Raw genomic sequence first — 16004 nt, 5'->3', positions numbered from 1 at the left:
TTAAGGTTCGACGTTGTTTTATGCGTATTTGAGTTATATGGTTGGTTACCGAATGTTGTTCGGAGTCCCGGATGAGATCACGGACGTCACGAGGGTCTCCGGAATGGTCCGGAAACAAAGATTGATATATAGGATGACCTCATTTGATTGCCAGAAGGTTTTCGGAGTTACCGGGAATGTGCCGGGAATGACCAATAGGTTCCGGGTGTTCACCGGGGGGGCAACCCACCCCGGGGAAGCCCATAGGCCTTGGGGGTGGTGCACCAGCCCTTAGTGGGCTGGTGGGACAGCCCAAGAAGGCCCTATGCGCCAAAGGATAAGAAATCAAAGAGAAAGAAAAAAAAGGAGGAGGTGGGAAAGGAGAGAAGGACTCCACCTTCCAATCCAAGTTGGATTCGGTTTGGAAGGGGAGGACTCCCCCCCTTGGCTCGTCCGACCCCCTTGGGGCTCCTTGAGCCTCAAGGCAAGGCCCCTCCCCTCCCACCTATATATACAGAGGTATTAGGGCTGATTTGAGACAACTTTTGCCACGGCAGCCCGACCACATACCTCCACGGTTTTACCTCTAGATCACGTTTCTGCGGAGCTCGGGCGGAGCCCTGCTGGGATTAGATCACCACCAACATCCGGAGCGCCGTCACGCTGCCGGAGAACTCATCTACCTCTCCATCTCTCTTGCTGGATCAAGAAGGCCGAGATCATCGTCGAGCTGTACGTGTGCTGAACGCAGAGGTGCCGTCCGTTCGGCACTAGATCGGAGCGGATCGTGGGACGGATCAAGGGACGGTTCGTGGGACGGTTCGCGGGGCGGATCGAGGGACGTGAGGACGTTCCAATACATCAACCGCGTTCACTAACGCTTCTGCTGTGCGATCTACAAGGGTACGTAGATCGGAAATCCCCTCTCGTAGATGGACATCACCATGATAGGTCTTCGTGCGCGTAGGAATTTTTTTGTTTCCCATGCGACGTTGCCCAACACATTGCAGTATGCAGTCATGGTGGGGTTCCTTACATCCCACTCCTTCATCACTTGATTAACCACCATGTCCGAATCGCGACCATCAGGCGACGGACGCCTAGTGTGATGGCCATACGCATTCCGTAAAGGAGAGCTTCGTACTCTGCCTCGTTGTTGGAAGAATCAAAATGTATCTGCAACACATACTTGAGTTTATCACCTTGGCGATATGATCACTACGCCAGCGCCGGAGGCATTCAACATCTTGGACCCATCGAAGAACATGGTCCAATGAGCCGAGTAGATGTGAGTCGGTTGTTGTTGTTCTACCCATTCTGCTATGAAGTCAACTAGAGCTTGAGACTTTATAGCCTTCTTGGCTTCGAACTTGATGTCGCAGTATAACATCTCCATTGCCCACTTCGCCACTCGGCCTGATGCGTCCCGATTGTGGAGGATTTCCGACAAGGGAGCATCAGAAATGACACACATCGAGTGGTCTTGGAAATAATGAGCCACCTTCTTTGCAGTCATGTAGATCCCGTAAATAAGCTTTTGATAATGGGGATACCTCTGCTTGGAAGGAGTCAAGACTTCGGAGACATAATATACTGGCCGCTGAACCTTGTACGCTTTGCCTTCTTCTTCGCGTTCGACTGTAAGAACAGTGCTGACGACTTGATTTGTAGCCGCGATGTACAGAAGAAGGGGTTCTTTACTGAGCGGGGCAGCAAGAACCGACTGGGTGGAAAGCAAGGCTTTGAGGTCGTCGAATGCAATTTGGGCTTCATCTGTCCACTCGAAAGTATCTGATTTCTTCATGAGTCGGTACAGAGGTAACGCCTTCTCGTCGAGTCGAGCGATAAACCTTCTCAAAGCCGCTAGGCAACCTGTGAGCCTTTGAACATCATGTATTCTGACCGGCAGCTCCATTAGGACGATGGTCCCGATCTTTTCGGGGTTGACATCGATCCCTCGTTCGGAAACAAAGAAACCGAGTAACTTTCCGCTCGGAACACCGAATGAACACTTGGCAGGGTTGAGCTTGATATCGTACCTACGAAGGTTGGCGAATGTTTTTGCCAAGTCAGTCAGTAGGTCGGAACCTTTGCGTGACTTGACTACGATATCGTCCATATATGCCTCCACATTTCGACCGATCTGGTCAAGGAGGCATTTTTGGATCATGCGCATAAAAGTTGCTCCTGCATTATTCAAACCGAATGGCATAGTGATGTAGCAGAAACACCTGAATGGGGTGATGAAGGCTGTTTTTAATTCATCCGGACCATACAGACGGATCTGATGATAGCCCGAATAGGCATCAAGGAATGATAAACGCTCGCAGTCCGCAGTCGAATCAACAATTTGATCAATGCGGGGCAGCGGGAAATGATCTTTCGGGCAGACCTTATTGAGATGCTTGAAGTCGATGCACATACGGAGAGACTTGTCCTTCTTGGGCACCATGACAACATTGGCGAGCCGCTCGGAGTGGTGTACCTCGCGAATGAAGTTGGCTGCCAAAAGTTTAGCCACCTCCTCTCCGATTGCCTCCCTCTTGTGTGCGGCGGACCGACGCAGGCGTTCTCGGACGGGCCGAGCAGCAGGATCCACATGTAGTCGGTGCTCAGCCAACTCCCTGGTACACCTAGCATGTCAGCGGGCTTCCATGCAAAAATGTCCCAGTTCTCATGGAGGAATTGGATGAGCTCGGCTTCCTATTTTGGATCAAGGCTGGTGGAGATGTTCGTCGGGGCGGCGGTGTCGTCCGTCGGGTGGATGCTGACTTTCTTCGTGTCTCCCGCCGACTGGAATGCGGACTCTAAAGCTGGCTTCTTCGAACGCATCAAGTCAGCGGGGTCGGCTGTCTTCTTGTACTCATCCAGCTCGAGGATAGCCATCTGCTGATCGGCAATCCTCGACCCGTGCTGCAGACACTCCTCGGCCCGCTGCCGATTGCCTGTGACAGTGATAACACCTTTGGGACCCGGCATCTTCAGCTTCATATACACGTAACATGGACGGGTCATGAAACGCGCATACGCCGGACGGCCCAGAATCGCATGGTATGCACTCTTGAAGTCCACCACCTCGAATGTCAGCTTTTCCTTGCGGAAGTTCTTGTCGGAGCCGAAAACGACGTCCAACGCGATCTGGCCGAGTGACTTGGCCTTTCATCCAGGGAAGACTCCGTGGAACTGCATGCTGCTCTCGCTAAGTTTGGACATCGGAATGCCCATCCCCTTGAGAGTGTCGGCGTACATGATGTTCAAGCCGCTGCCGCTGTCCATGAGGACTTTGCGCAGTCGGACTCCTTCCACCACCGGGTCGACGACCAGAGCCTGCCTCCCTGCGGTGGGCACGTGTGCTGGATGGTCCGACTGATCAAAGGTGATCGCAGTCTGAGACCATTTGAGGAATGTAGGGTTGGTTGGGGTTGCCATGTTCACCTCCCTGTTCACCAGCTTCAGTCGACTCTTGCTTTCCACGTCAGCAAAAATCATCAATGTTGCATGGACTTGGGGGAACGGATCCTCCTTGTCCTCATCATCCTGCTCGTTATCCTTTTCACTCGGCTGCCCTTCGCCGAACCCTTGGATCAGGAGGCGACATTGCTGAGTGGTGTGCTTCGGGAATATGGCGTTGCCTTCTTCGTCCATCTTCGTGTGGATTGGACATGGCTGATCCAGGATGAAGTTCCCGAACTGCTTCTTCTTGGGGGTGTACTGAGCTTTCCCCTTGCCCTTGAACTTGGCATTTGTAACGGCTGCTGCCTCTGCCTGCGGAGTGGACAGAGCTTTCTACTTTTGCTTCCGATTGCTGTTCCCATCTCCGTCGGCGACTGCCTTATGCTTGCCGCTGCGTATGTGGTCCTCTTCTTCGCCATTTGCATAGCGTGCGTCTATCTCCATCATCTTGCTCATGGAGATGTCGCCTGTCCGACCAAACTTCAGGTACAAATCTCTGTACCGCACGCCTGCCTTGAAGGCGCAGACTACTTGGTGCTCTGTGATGTTCTCCACCGTGTGGTAGTGGGTCGTCCAGCGCTGGATGAAATTGCGCAGGGGCTCATTCTGCTTCTGGACACAGTGCTGGAGCTCCACGAGACCAGCAAAGCGTTTGCACGTGCCCTCGAAGGTCCTGATGAAGACTCGGGACAGATCTGCCTAGCTGTAGATGCTTGATGGGGCCAACTGGTTCAGGCACGCTCGTGCCGAGCCGTCGAGCATCAGGGGGAGATGTTTCATGGCGACCTCGTCATCTCCACCACCGATCTGGACCGCCACTCGGTAGTCGTCCAGCCACGTTTCTGGCTTGGATTCTCCTGTGAACTTGCTGATCCCCGTCGCCAATCAGAAGTTGGGAGGGATGTCAGCTGAACGTATGGCCCGACTGAAGCACTCGGGGCCAGAGACGATGGTCCTGCTTCCACTCGGACGGTCTCTATCGTGACTATCACGGTGGGCTCGACTCCTGTCGACCTTCCTCTAGGTGATGTACCCTCTTGCGTCGGGCCTTGGATCATACTCGTCACCGACTGAACGCCGATCATCGTGATGTCGGGGTCCGTAAGGCCAACCCCGCGGAGGGATGCGTGAACGGCGACGATCTTCGGGATTCATGGAACGGCTGCCCCCTCTGCGTCGCTGATGAGAGTCGGGGCTAAAAACCGACCGATGCGTGTTCGCGTGAACAGAACTGTTGTGGATCCTGTTGTGCGACTGGGAGACCGCCGAATTCTGCTGCTGCGCCGTGTGCAATAGGGAACGGATCTGCCCGATCCCTCTACCAGCCTCTGAATCAGTCGGTTGGAGGGAATCGGCTATCTTGGCAGCGGCAGCCAGGTTGAGGACGGGTGTGCGGAACACCTCAACGTTGTTGTGACGAGTGCGTCGACTGGCAGAATGGTGGTGTTGACGGCGAGCGCCGGATGATTCGCCAACCTCGTGCTCGTTCCGACCAGTCCGGTGGGGACTTTCATGGGAATCGGCCATGAGAACCTCGGCTGTAGGCCCGCGACCCAAGTACTCGGAAGGCAATTCAGTTGGAACTGAGTCCAAGCACTGGGACGGCGGCACGACCACAACCGACTCGAGGACCGCCACTTGAGAGGACGCATTATGTCACGCCTGGGCGTGTCGCACCCAACGCTGGAGCCGTGGACGGCGGGACCGCTTGTTGCGGCGCGTGACGGGGGCGAAGATCGACACCGGGGCCGATTGCTGGAGAAGAAGGACGCCGCGGGCACTGGCACGGAAGTGCGTAGCCCCGCGACTTGGGAGCGCCTCGACGTCGAGAGGCGCATCCCGAAGCCATGCCGAATCGTCGACGATGAAGGAGAGTGCGGCGAAGAGGATCTCTCGACCCATGCACAAAGCTCTGCCGGACGACATGATGAAAAGATGAAGTTGCAAACTCGCCAGAAGTCGCTTAGACGCCTGCCCCACAGTGGGCGCCAACTGTCGTGGGTATAAGTCTGATAGTAGATGTGTAGGGTACGAAAGGATGGGCAGAGCCTTAGCTACGGCGAGGTTGTATGAGTTCAGGCCCCTCTACGGTGGAGGTAAAAGCCCTACGTCTCAGTGCTCTTGGGAGCTTAGTGTCGAGTGGAATATAGGATTACAGTAAATGCCAACCCCTGCACCAGTGGGGAAGGGAGGCTTATATAGAGTGCGCTGGCCTTCACAACGGCCTGGTGGACAGGGGTGGAATAGTGGCGAATAAATGCCTACGTTACAGGTAACGTATGCCTTAAATGCTAATAATGGTGTATGAAAACGTATGACCGTTGCCCTCCTGGGAGGTTACGATGTACATAGTGGAATTCAGTCGGTATGTTAAATACGCTCCGAATGCTCGTCACCGACTGGATGATGGGGGAGTCCTTAGTTCAATCGGAACTGTCTAAGGGCCTTGTCCTTTATGAAGGGTAGTCCTTGGGTAGGACCTATAGGGCAGACCTATGACCCTACCCTAGGACTATAACCCCATCAATATCCATTCTTGCGAAACGACGAGATGCGCTTCTGTCCCTGTCGAGGCCCTCGCGCCAAAATAAGGATAGGATCGCATCTTGGGCGTTACATGTTTTCTGGAACATTAGGGGTTACGGCCCTAGGGAGTGTCGAGGCCAAGTTAGAGATTGTGTTTGGGAATGTAATATCGATGTTGTGGGGCTAGTCAAGATGTTCAAAGCCTCCTTTTCCCCAAATGAGTTGTCCTTTATTGCTGGCATGGACCGGTTTGCCTGGAGGTGTCTTCCGGCCTCGGGTCATCCGGGAGGGATATTGATTGGCGCTAATCTTGATGTTTTTGTGGCTGTCGACCATGGGGTGTTCTCGGCCAGCATGTGGTCTTTCAAAAAGAACTTAATCTTATGTGGGAGGTTCTACTTGTTTATGTCCCATGGATCACTCCCTATCAAGGCTCTTTCTCGATGAGATTTCTATGAAGATTGAGGCATGCAATCTACCTTTCCTATTGGAGGTGACTTCAACCTCCTCCGTTCCCCATCTGAAAAGACTAAAAGTAACTTATCCTCGGCACTCGCCGATTCTTTTAATGATTTCATTTCACATTGTGCCTTATGGGAAATTCTGAGAGTGGGGGCCCACTTTACGTGGTCGTACCATCAATTTGATCCTACCCGCTCTGTTCTTGATAGGGTGTTCATAGAAAACTCATGGGATATTGCTTTTCCTCACGCATCCTTATGTTCACACAAGAAATATGCTAACTTACGACCTTCAAGATTTGTCACCGAATGGTCGTTGGTTTCCGTTTGCAACCTTTTGACGACCAAAAACAGAAGGTCAAAAACCGAGGATATCTAATGAACTATAATGACCTTTCTGCTCGAATGGTCGTACGATTTTACGACCAAACGAAAGCACTGAATTTATTTTGGTCACTAGCAATCTGCCCACACCACGTCAGATCTCACATGGCAAGCTGACGTGGTATAGAATCAGCCCGGTCCAATTCGGTGCTTATATGGGCCAAGCCCATTAATTCAGCCTATTTCTTGTTTTTTCCTTACAATTTTGATCAACTACATGGGCCAAGCCCAACAACCTTTTATTTTTTGGGCCGCGGCCTTTTACAATTCATATTTTTTTGGGCGTGAGCCTTTTTCCAACCCACTTGTCAATTTTCTTTTGTTTCTTTTCCATTTTAAAGTAGGGCCCACTAGTCAAATGGGAATCAATTACCTGGATTGTTGTTTCGGTACCACATGCCAATTCTATATTTATGCAATTAGATAATTTGATTCAAAAAAAGACAATAAGGCATAATATTTCATACAACAACACGCAAAGTACACTAAAATCACACATAGTACAAATATGGTACTCAGCTATAAAATACAACTAAATATACACATAACTAGCTCATGTGAGCTAAAATGGATTGGTGCGAGTGGGTTTTCTTCGGGATTCTTCTTCCTAGAGCTCATGTACACCCAAATTTTAAAGAATGAAGGCTAGAATCTGCAAATAATAAATAATAATAAGTTAGAAACATAATCAATTGAATCTGTGAATATAAAAATCTCATAACGATGAAAATTTGTTGGAGAACTTTAGATTTAACAGGAAACCATGCATATAACATTCTCATAACAGCGAAGACTAAGATATACTCCCTTCGTTACATGAATCAGCAGAGAAGAATCAGAAAACTGGAGCCATTATATTATGAAGAGACCATTAAAAAAGACAAGTTCTTTAGAATGATAACAAAAATTCAGATAGTACAATGCTTTTGTTATCAGCTAGTTAAAACAAGATACTCATTCATACAAGAAAGGAGTCTTTCTCAAGGAAGTACTGGTCATCTCAAGCAAATTAAGGATGGTTAGCTCATTATACTAGTGTGTTTTTCTTAGCAAAACTATGTAACATAGTAATTAGAGAACATATCATTGTTACAATGCTTTCTGCAATCCCACAAAATTGCTGTCATGAACAGGACATGGAACAAAGCAATAATAGTTTTGTTCAATAATCTCAATCTGAATACTGGTGCAAACTAGTCGCTTGATAGAACTGGTCAGAGAAGGGGACACTCTGACCGACAACGATGAGTGACCTGAGAGAGCTCGAGGAAGAAGGCCCTGGGTCCGAGCAGGCGGTCGATACAGTCCCTGGGGAGCAGCTTCCCCCGTCCTTCGTTCCGCTTCACCGCCCCCGCGCCTCCTCCACCCAGCACCTACAGCGCCTTCCATGTCGTCAAGGAGAGGAAGGGGTCGGGTCAAGGAAGGTAGAGAGAGACCGGCGGCGCGCACGAACCTGGGAGACGCGGGAGCACAGGTCGGAGAGGAGGCCGCCGACGGCGGCGATGTTGCGCGCGTAGGCGTCGGAGCTCCGATCGAGCGCGTCGGGCAGGACCGAGGAGGAGGCTGCCGCTGAGGAGCGGTAGGCTGCGATGGCGCGAGTGCTTCCTGGGCGGGGCCTCCGTGTGGCCAGTCGACCGAGCATCTCCGGCGGACGACGACGATGATGGATGGACCAGGGGCTCCTGGGAGAGCGAGCAGGTCCCGGAGTCAAAGCCGAGGGCCTCCAGGAGTGGCGGGGAGGGCCGACCGTGCACCACGAAGACTCGGGTGCCCTTGTCCTCCCGGCGCCGGATCCACGCCGCGCACGCCACCTTCCCGCCGCCGCTTGCCATGGGGATGCTTCGCTCGCTCGGGAGGTGGGATCTATGGAGAGATGACGGAGCAGGAGTCCCTCGAGGCGGAGGCGCCGACATTTCCCCCCATGGCCTCCACCTCCTGCATGATCTGCACGTGGCTCCGGATCATGGTGATGCGTGTGGGAAGGCAGGCGAGCTGGTTGGGGAGGCAGGGCGGGAGGTCGAGCCCCGATAGAGGACGCAGCAGCGAGGTCGAGCGGGGGCTAGAGCTCAGATCCATGGGCATCAGCGGGGACGGCGGCTTCGCTCCTCGCGGCGCCGCACGGCGGGGCAGGGGAGGAGGCGATGGGTGAGTGGTCCCGGTGATGTGGGAGACGAGGCGAGGAGGGATCGGTCTGGGTGGGACGAGGGGAGGGGTGGATCGGTCTGGGTGGACAACCCTAGGTTTTGCTTTTTTTTTCTTCTTTTGTTCCATTGAGAGACGTTGGATCCGTTGGCTTTGATGGCTCAGATTAGCTAGAGTGGGGCTGGCTGCCCTGCCACGTCATCGATCCGGGAGAAGGAGGTTTTAGCCAATAGGGAATCACCAAACAACATTGTGTTTGTTTACCCTATTACTTTTGGTAAAATGAACATATTAATATTTAAGAATTTTTGTCAAATATTTTTCTACACCTTCTAGGCATGATGAACCAATACCATGTCAAATTTTATATTTTTAGACCTTATTTACATTTTTTAAAATGAACTATTCAATATTTCCATTTTTTGAATGCCTAAAACGAGTTTTTTGTGAAGGACCTACCATATATTTGTTGCAAAACTGGACCAAATCATTTTTTTAAAATACTAGGCCATATTTAATGCACAATTGACCAAATGTTTGGGTGTCAAAAGATTTTATCCACCTCTCGTAAAAAAGATAAATTTTCGTCGAATTAGTTGGAAGCGGGTCAAATTTCGACGAAATTTGAACTGCAGCTACATTATAGTTTTCTCTTTATTTTTCCCAAGAATCATTTCTAGGTACACAACTATCTATTTAATCACAGAAACACCAAAATATTTCCAAGATTCAACCACTAGGTAGGAATGGTCATACCCGCTGTTTTGACCGCGTTTTGAAATGGCCATGAAAAAATCAAAAAAATCAAAACAATGGAAAACCTTCACATTGTGTCATTGTATGTGACAAAGTTACCACGTAAAATAATAAACTTGTAATATGGCAATCATTTTAATAAAGTGTTCTCAGAAATGAGCTATCATGTGTGAAGATTCAGAACTTTCAAGCCAAATGATCAATCTTATGGCCACATTCATGACATAGTTTGTTCAAATGATCTAATATTGTGCAAAAAGGTGCGTATTGAAATGGAAAACAATGTTGATTAAGGAAGTTTTCATTTTCTTTGGTCGGAAAATTCATTTTCCATTTTCCGAGTACCCAAAATGAGTTCTTTTGTGAAGGACCTACCATATATTTGTTACAAAATTGAACAAAATCATTTTTAAAAAGTACTAGGACATATTTAATGCACAATTGACCAAATTTTTGGGTGTCAAAATATTTTATCCACCTCTCATGAAAAAGAAAAACTTTCGTCGAATCAGCTGGAAGCGGGTCAAATTTCAACTGCAGCTACATTATAGTTTGATCTTTATTTTTCCCAAAAATTATTTCAAGGTACACAACTATCTATAATCAAAGAAACACCAAAATATTTCCAAGATTCAACCACTAGGTAGGACTGGACATACCCGCCGTTTTGACCGCATTTTGAAATGGCCATGAAAATTCAAAAAACAAATTCAAAAAATTGGAAAACTTTTCATTGTGGCATTATATGTGAGAAAGTTACGTGGTAAAATAATAAACTTGTAATATGAAAATTATTTTAAAATAGTGTTCTCAGAAATGAGCTATCATGTGTGAAGATTCATGGCTTTGGAGCCAAATGATCAATCTTATGACCACATTCATGACATAGTTTCTTGAAATTAACTAATATTATGCACAATGGTGCATATTGTAATGGCAAACAATTTTGATTAAGGAAAGTTTTATTTTTCTTGTACGTAAAAATAATTTTCCATTTTTCAAGTGCCCAAAATTATTATTTGTGAAGGACCTACCATATATTTGTTTCAAAATTGGACCAAATCATTTTTATAGAATACTAGGACATATTTAATGTAAAATTTACAAATAGTTGGGTGTTCAAAGCTTTTATGTGCTTCTCGTGAAAAGACAAATTTATGTCGATTCAGTTGGAAGCGGGTTAAATTTGAACTGCAGCTGCATTATAGTTTGCTCTTTATTTTTCTCAAAAATCATTTATAGGTACATAAGCATTTATTTAAGCAGAAATACATGGTGCGGGGGCTTGATGTCGAGGTTTGGATGGTGGTCGAGGGCACCAACTCCAGAGCGCGTGAACTTGCATGCCAACCGCATGGTCACCGCTTGACCGTTGCGTTGCCACGCGTTCTGGGTGGAATAGGCATGTGTGGTGGGTTGGACAATACCTCGATAGGTGTTAGGAAGAAGAATCCAATAGAAGAATCTCACGAGGAGACTGAACTAAGCTCAAACATGAATTAACAGCCAAGTGTTTGATTAGCGGTGCGCATAATGCACATAGACAATGGGCCTAAATTTTGGCTAAGGATGATCATCTACTAAGGAGACTCTCTTGGCAAATTTTTAGCTTAAATGGATAACCCTAGGTGGCACTTGCTTTGAAAAGTAACACACTGTGCAGAAATATAGATGTTGAAGCTGGAATCAAATGATTGAATGTATTGAGCTAAATTTGGTGTATGATGTTAATTTGGGCATATGAAGGCACTGTAAAACACTTATACCATTTGGACATGCCAAAGTGACACTTCATTCACAATGTGTCAATCTAGACAAAAATGATAATTGAAACTGTGCTCACATAGATAATTGGATTGAGCTGAAATTTGGAGGAGGATGATAATTTGGGCACATTAAGGTACTGTAAAAATTTCATAAAATTTGGAGAAACAAAAATTGTACTTCCTTCACAATGTTCTCTACTGAACAAAATATTGGGAAAAATATTGAGGGAAACTGGCTGAATTAAATGAGCTAAAAGTTGGTGGAGTGGGGTTATATGGTCAGTATCGTGGGTATAAGCTTGACAGTAGATGTGTAGGGTACGAAAAGGACGGGCAGAGTCCTAGCTACGGCGAGGTTGTATGAGTTCAAGCCCCTCTACGGTGGAGGTAACAGCCCTACGTCTCAGTGCTCTCGGAGCTTGTTGTCGAGTGTAATATGGAATACAATGATTTGCTAACCCCTTTACCAGTGGGGGAGGGTGGCTTATATAGAGTACGCTGCCCTCCACAACGGTTCTGGTAGAGGGGTGGAGTAGTAGCGATTGAATGCGTACGTTACAGGTAACGTACGCTCTAAATGCTAATAAATGCACCCGAAAACGTACGACCGTTCCCTTCCAGGGGGTTACGATGTTCCGAGTGGTATACAGTCGGTTGACTCGATGTCCTCCGAATGCTAGTCATCGACTGGAGGACCGAAGGTATGTTACCGACTGGAAGACAGGGATTCCTTAATTCAGACGGAGTTGACTAAGGGTCTTGTCCTCTGTGAGGGGTAGTCCCTGGGTAGGACCTATAGGGCAGGCCTGTGACCCTACCCTAGGACTATAACCCCATCAGTCAGTTTCATTCCGTGGTAAATTTTCATCAACTATAAAGCAATATAAAATGTAGTTGCTTCACAAACTGAAAATATTACCAGAAACATAGATTGGATGATGAGATCACATGGATTGTTAGATGGGGCTAAAATTTTGTGGAGAGCTATGTTTTGGGCACATAGACGATGTGGAAAAAATTCAACTCACCAGGATATTCCTATTTAGTACTTCCTTCACAAAGGTGTTAGCTGAACACAAACTTTGGGAATTTCCTGAGAAAGATTTACTAGGCAAATGGTTACGAAAGTTTTCATGAGGCAATGATTTGGATAGGAAAGAGTGCCCAAAAAATTTAAGGGTAATCAAAGAAATATAAATAGCACTTCCTTCACAAAGTGCTATTATAAACAGAATAGGAAAATGAATATTGCTGAATTATTTTCGAACTATGGAAGGAAGGGTTTTCACATATTTGAGGAATATACGATCCAAAGTGTTTATGAGAATTTTTGGAATGACAGAATAGTAGGTTTCTTCACAAACTAGGCAAAAGATAACACATGGACATGACACATAGGCAAAACTGATGATGTGGCACCTAGTCATAGCTATGACCATCTATATTGGTCGTAATTAGCTACAAATTAGGTAGCAAACCAAGACTATCCTCTTTACGACCACTTCCACTAAGGAAGTTACGACCTTTCTGATGAAAAAGGTCGTTAGTTTTTGGGGTTAGGACCCCTCCGGACAGCTTACGACCAATTGGTCTCAAATGATCGTAGATTTATGACCAATTCTGCGAGTGTCACTGACAGAAGGTCGTTAGTTGACATATTTCTTATAGTGCTTCCCTACCCCATGTTGGCTCCGATCATTCCCCCTCATTCTGGATGCAGGGATGGCCCCCTTTCTTGTGAATAGGCGATTTCACTTTAAAGCCTCCTAGATTATGGTCAAAGGGTTCAAACCAATGCTCTCATATAGAATTGATGCCCTCCTTGGCTCGGTTCCTAGATCGTACGGGCTAATTGATGACTGGCATTTTTCATCTAACCAACTTAGGAAGTTCCTGAAGGGTTGAGGATGAAATAGGGTGGTTGAAGCCCGCGGGTCTAAAGAGGATCTTCATACTAGCATTTCGGCTTGTGATGCTGAGGTTGACTCCTTGGGTGCCCCTCTTGCTGCTGGCAGTCCTGCTACAACCTAGAGGCCCTCCTCATGTAGTTGCATCAGCAGGAGGAGTGGTATTGGCGTTAACGGGCACTTTAAATTGGACGCTGAAACGTGACTCTCTCACTGCCTACTTCCTTGCCATCTCCAATGGTAGACACCGGCATTGTCTAGTTAACAATCTTCTAATCCATGGGGTTAGGATGGATGACCAAGGGGCCATCATGCAGCATGTGCATGATTTCTTTCACAAACTTATGTCTGTTAAGCGTGCTTTTGTTTTCTCCATCTCTCCTAATCTTTGGGAGGGTCGGACTAGGGTGTGACAACGCTTATCTCTCTGCTTCTTTTTCACATGATGAGGTTGAGGCATCTATCCTCTCCTCCAAATCGATCTCTCCTCTAGGACCTATCGATTTTCTATCTCCTTCTTAAAAAATTTCTAGCACGTCCTCAAGCCGCTTGTCTGTGCGATTGTTCAGGGTTTTTGCCTGGGGATGGTGGACATATGAAGGCTCAACTATGATATTGTATTTATTATCCCCATGATAAAAGGGGCCGAAGTCATCACTCAGTTTCGGGACATTGCGCTTATTAACAATATTGCCAAGTTCCCGGCTAGAGATGTTGCTTCTAGGCTCTTTCCGGTTACCCGCAGGGTGCTTAGCCAGACCCAGACCACGTTCATCAAAGGTTGTTTAATCCTGGATGGTATCCTCTGCCTTCACGAGATTTGCATGATCTCAAAGTTAGGAGGTCTAAGGGAGTGATCCTTCAAATTAAATTTTGAGAAAACCTATGATTTAGTCACCAGGGAGTTCTTGCAAAAGATTTTGCTGGCCGAGGGATTTCACGGGGCTTATATTTACCGCTTGATGCAGTTGGTTGCTCGGGGCCACACGACCATCGCTGCTAAAGGGGACATCAACAACTTCTTTGGCAATATGGTAGTGGCCTTTGACAAGGAGACCCATCTTCTCCCCTTCTTTTTAACTTTGTTGTTGATGCCCTTTCCTGCATCCTCTCTCGTGCCACCCAGGCGGGGATCATTAGTTCGGTTGCCTCCCACATCATTCCTCACGGTGTTACTCATCTCCACGCACACGATACAATTATCATGGTAGAACTTAATGACAGTTGTCTTACAAAACTCAAATTCAACATCCTCTACTATGAGTCCCTTTGAGGACATAAAATTAGCTTTGCAAAAAGCGAGGTCCTTGTCAAAGGGGAGACCAATGATGAGGCCACCCGAATTGCACACCTCCTTAAGTGCAGTGTGGGATCCTTTGTTTTAAGTACCTAGGCTTGCCTATTACTCCTTTCAAACTACTAGCCAAAGACTTCAAACCTCCTGTTGCTAAGGTTGGCAATCACATTATACCTTGGTGCGTTCGTTATAATACTAATACAAGCAAAGTCTGCCATATAATGCTTGCGTCTCCTCCCTCCCAATGTTTTGTTGGAAATATGCCCTAGAGGTAATAATAAAATAGTTATTATTATATTTCCTTGCTCAAGATAATCGTTTATTAGCCATGCTAGAATTGTATTGAATGGAAACTCAGATACATGTGTGGATACATAGACAACACACTGTCCCTAATAAGCCTCTAGTTGGCTACCTCGTTGATCGAAGATGATTAACATTTCCTAGCGATGGACAAGTGTTGTCACTTGATAACGGGGTCACATCATTAGGAGAATGATGTGATGGACAAGACCCAAACTATGAACGTAGCATGTGATTGTGTAATTTTATTGCTAATGTTTTCTGCATGTCAAGTATATATTCCTATGACCATGAGATCATGTAACTCACTAACACCGGAAGAATACCTTGTGTGTATCAAACGTCGCAACGTAAATTGGTGACTATAGAGGTTCTCTACAGGTATCTCCGAAGGCGTCCGTTGAGTTAGCATGGGTCAAGACTGGGATTTGTCACTCCGTATGACGGAGAGGTATCTCGGAGCCCACTTGGTAATACAAAATCACAATAAACCTTGCAAGCATAGTGACTAAAGAGTTAGTCACAAAATTTACGGAACGAGTAAAGAGACTTTTCGGTGAATAGATTCAAATAGGTATGAAGATACCGATGATCGAATCTCGGGCAAGTAACATACAGAAGGACAAAGGGAATGTTATACGGGATTAATTGAATCCTTGACATAAAGGTTCAACAGATTATGATCTTCGTAGAATATGTAGCATCCAATATGGACATCCAGGTCCCGCTATTGGATATTGACCGGAGAGTGTCTCGGTCATGTCTACATAGTTCTCGAACCTGCATGGTCTGCACACTTAAGGTTCGGTGACATTTTGGTATAGCTAAATTATTGGTGTTGCTAACAGAATGTTGTTCTGAGTCCCGGATGTCACGAGGAGTTCCGAGAGGGTCCGGAGATGAAGATTGTTATACAGGAAGTATCAATGTGGCTGCCCGAAGGATTTCAGGCATTACCGGTAAAGTATCGAGAGTGACGAATGGGTTTCGGAGTTCCACCGGGAGGGGCCACCCACCCGGGAAGGGACCA

The 16004-nt window shown here is 47.1% G+C and overlaps 1 long non-coding RNA gene across 1 annotated transcript; it reads right to left on the bottom strand.

Moving 5' to 3' along the window:
- Positions 1 to 7245: 7245 nt before the first annotated feature.
- On the bottom strand, positions 7246 to 8349 carry LOC123411342. The gene is made up of 3 exons (XR_006613244.1): positions 8257 to 8349; positions 8057 to 8176; positions 7246 to 7455 (listed from the first exon to the last, which is right to left on the bottom strand). It is a non-coding gene; the product is annotated as an uncharacterized LOC123411342 (long non-coding RNA).
- Between the last annotated feature and the right edge of the window lie 7655 nt (positions 8350 to 16004).

Source organism: Hordeum vulgare, chromosome 7H (assembly GCF_904849725.1).
Source record: "Hordeum vulgare subsp. vulgare chromosome 7H, MorexV3_pseudomolecules_assembly, whole genome shotgun sequence".
NCBI lineage: Eukaryota > Viridiplantae > Streptophyta > Magnoliopsida > Poales > Poaceae > Hordeum > Hordeum vulgare.
The sequence above is the reverse complement of the archived record's forward strand: the minus strand, read 5'-3'. Positions and strand labels throughout refer to the sequence as shown.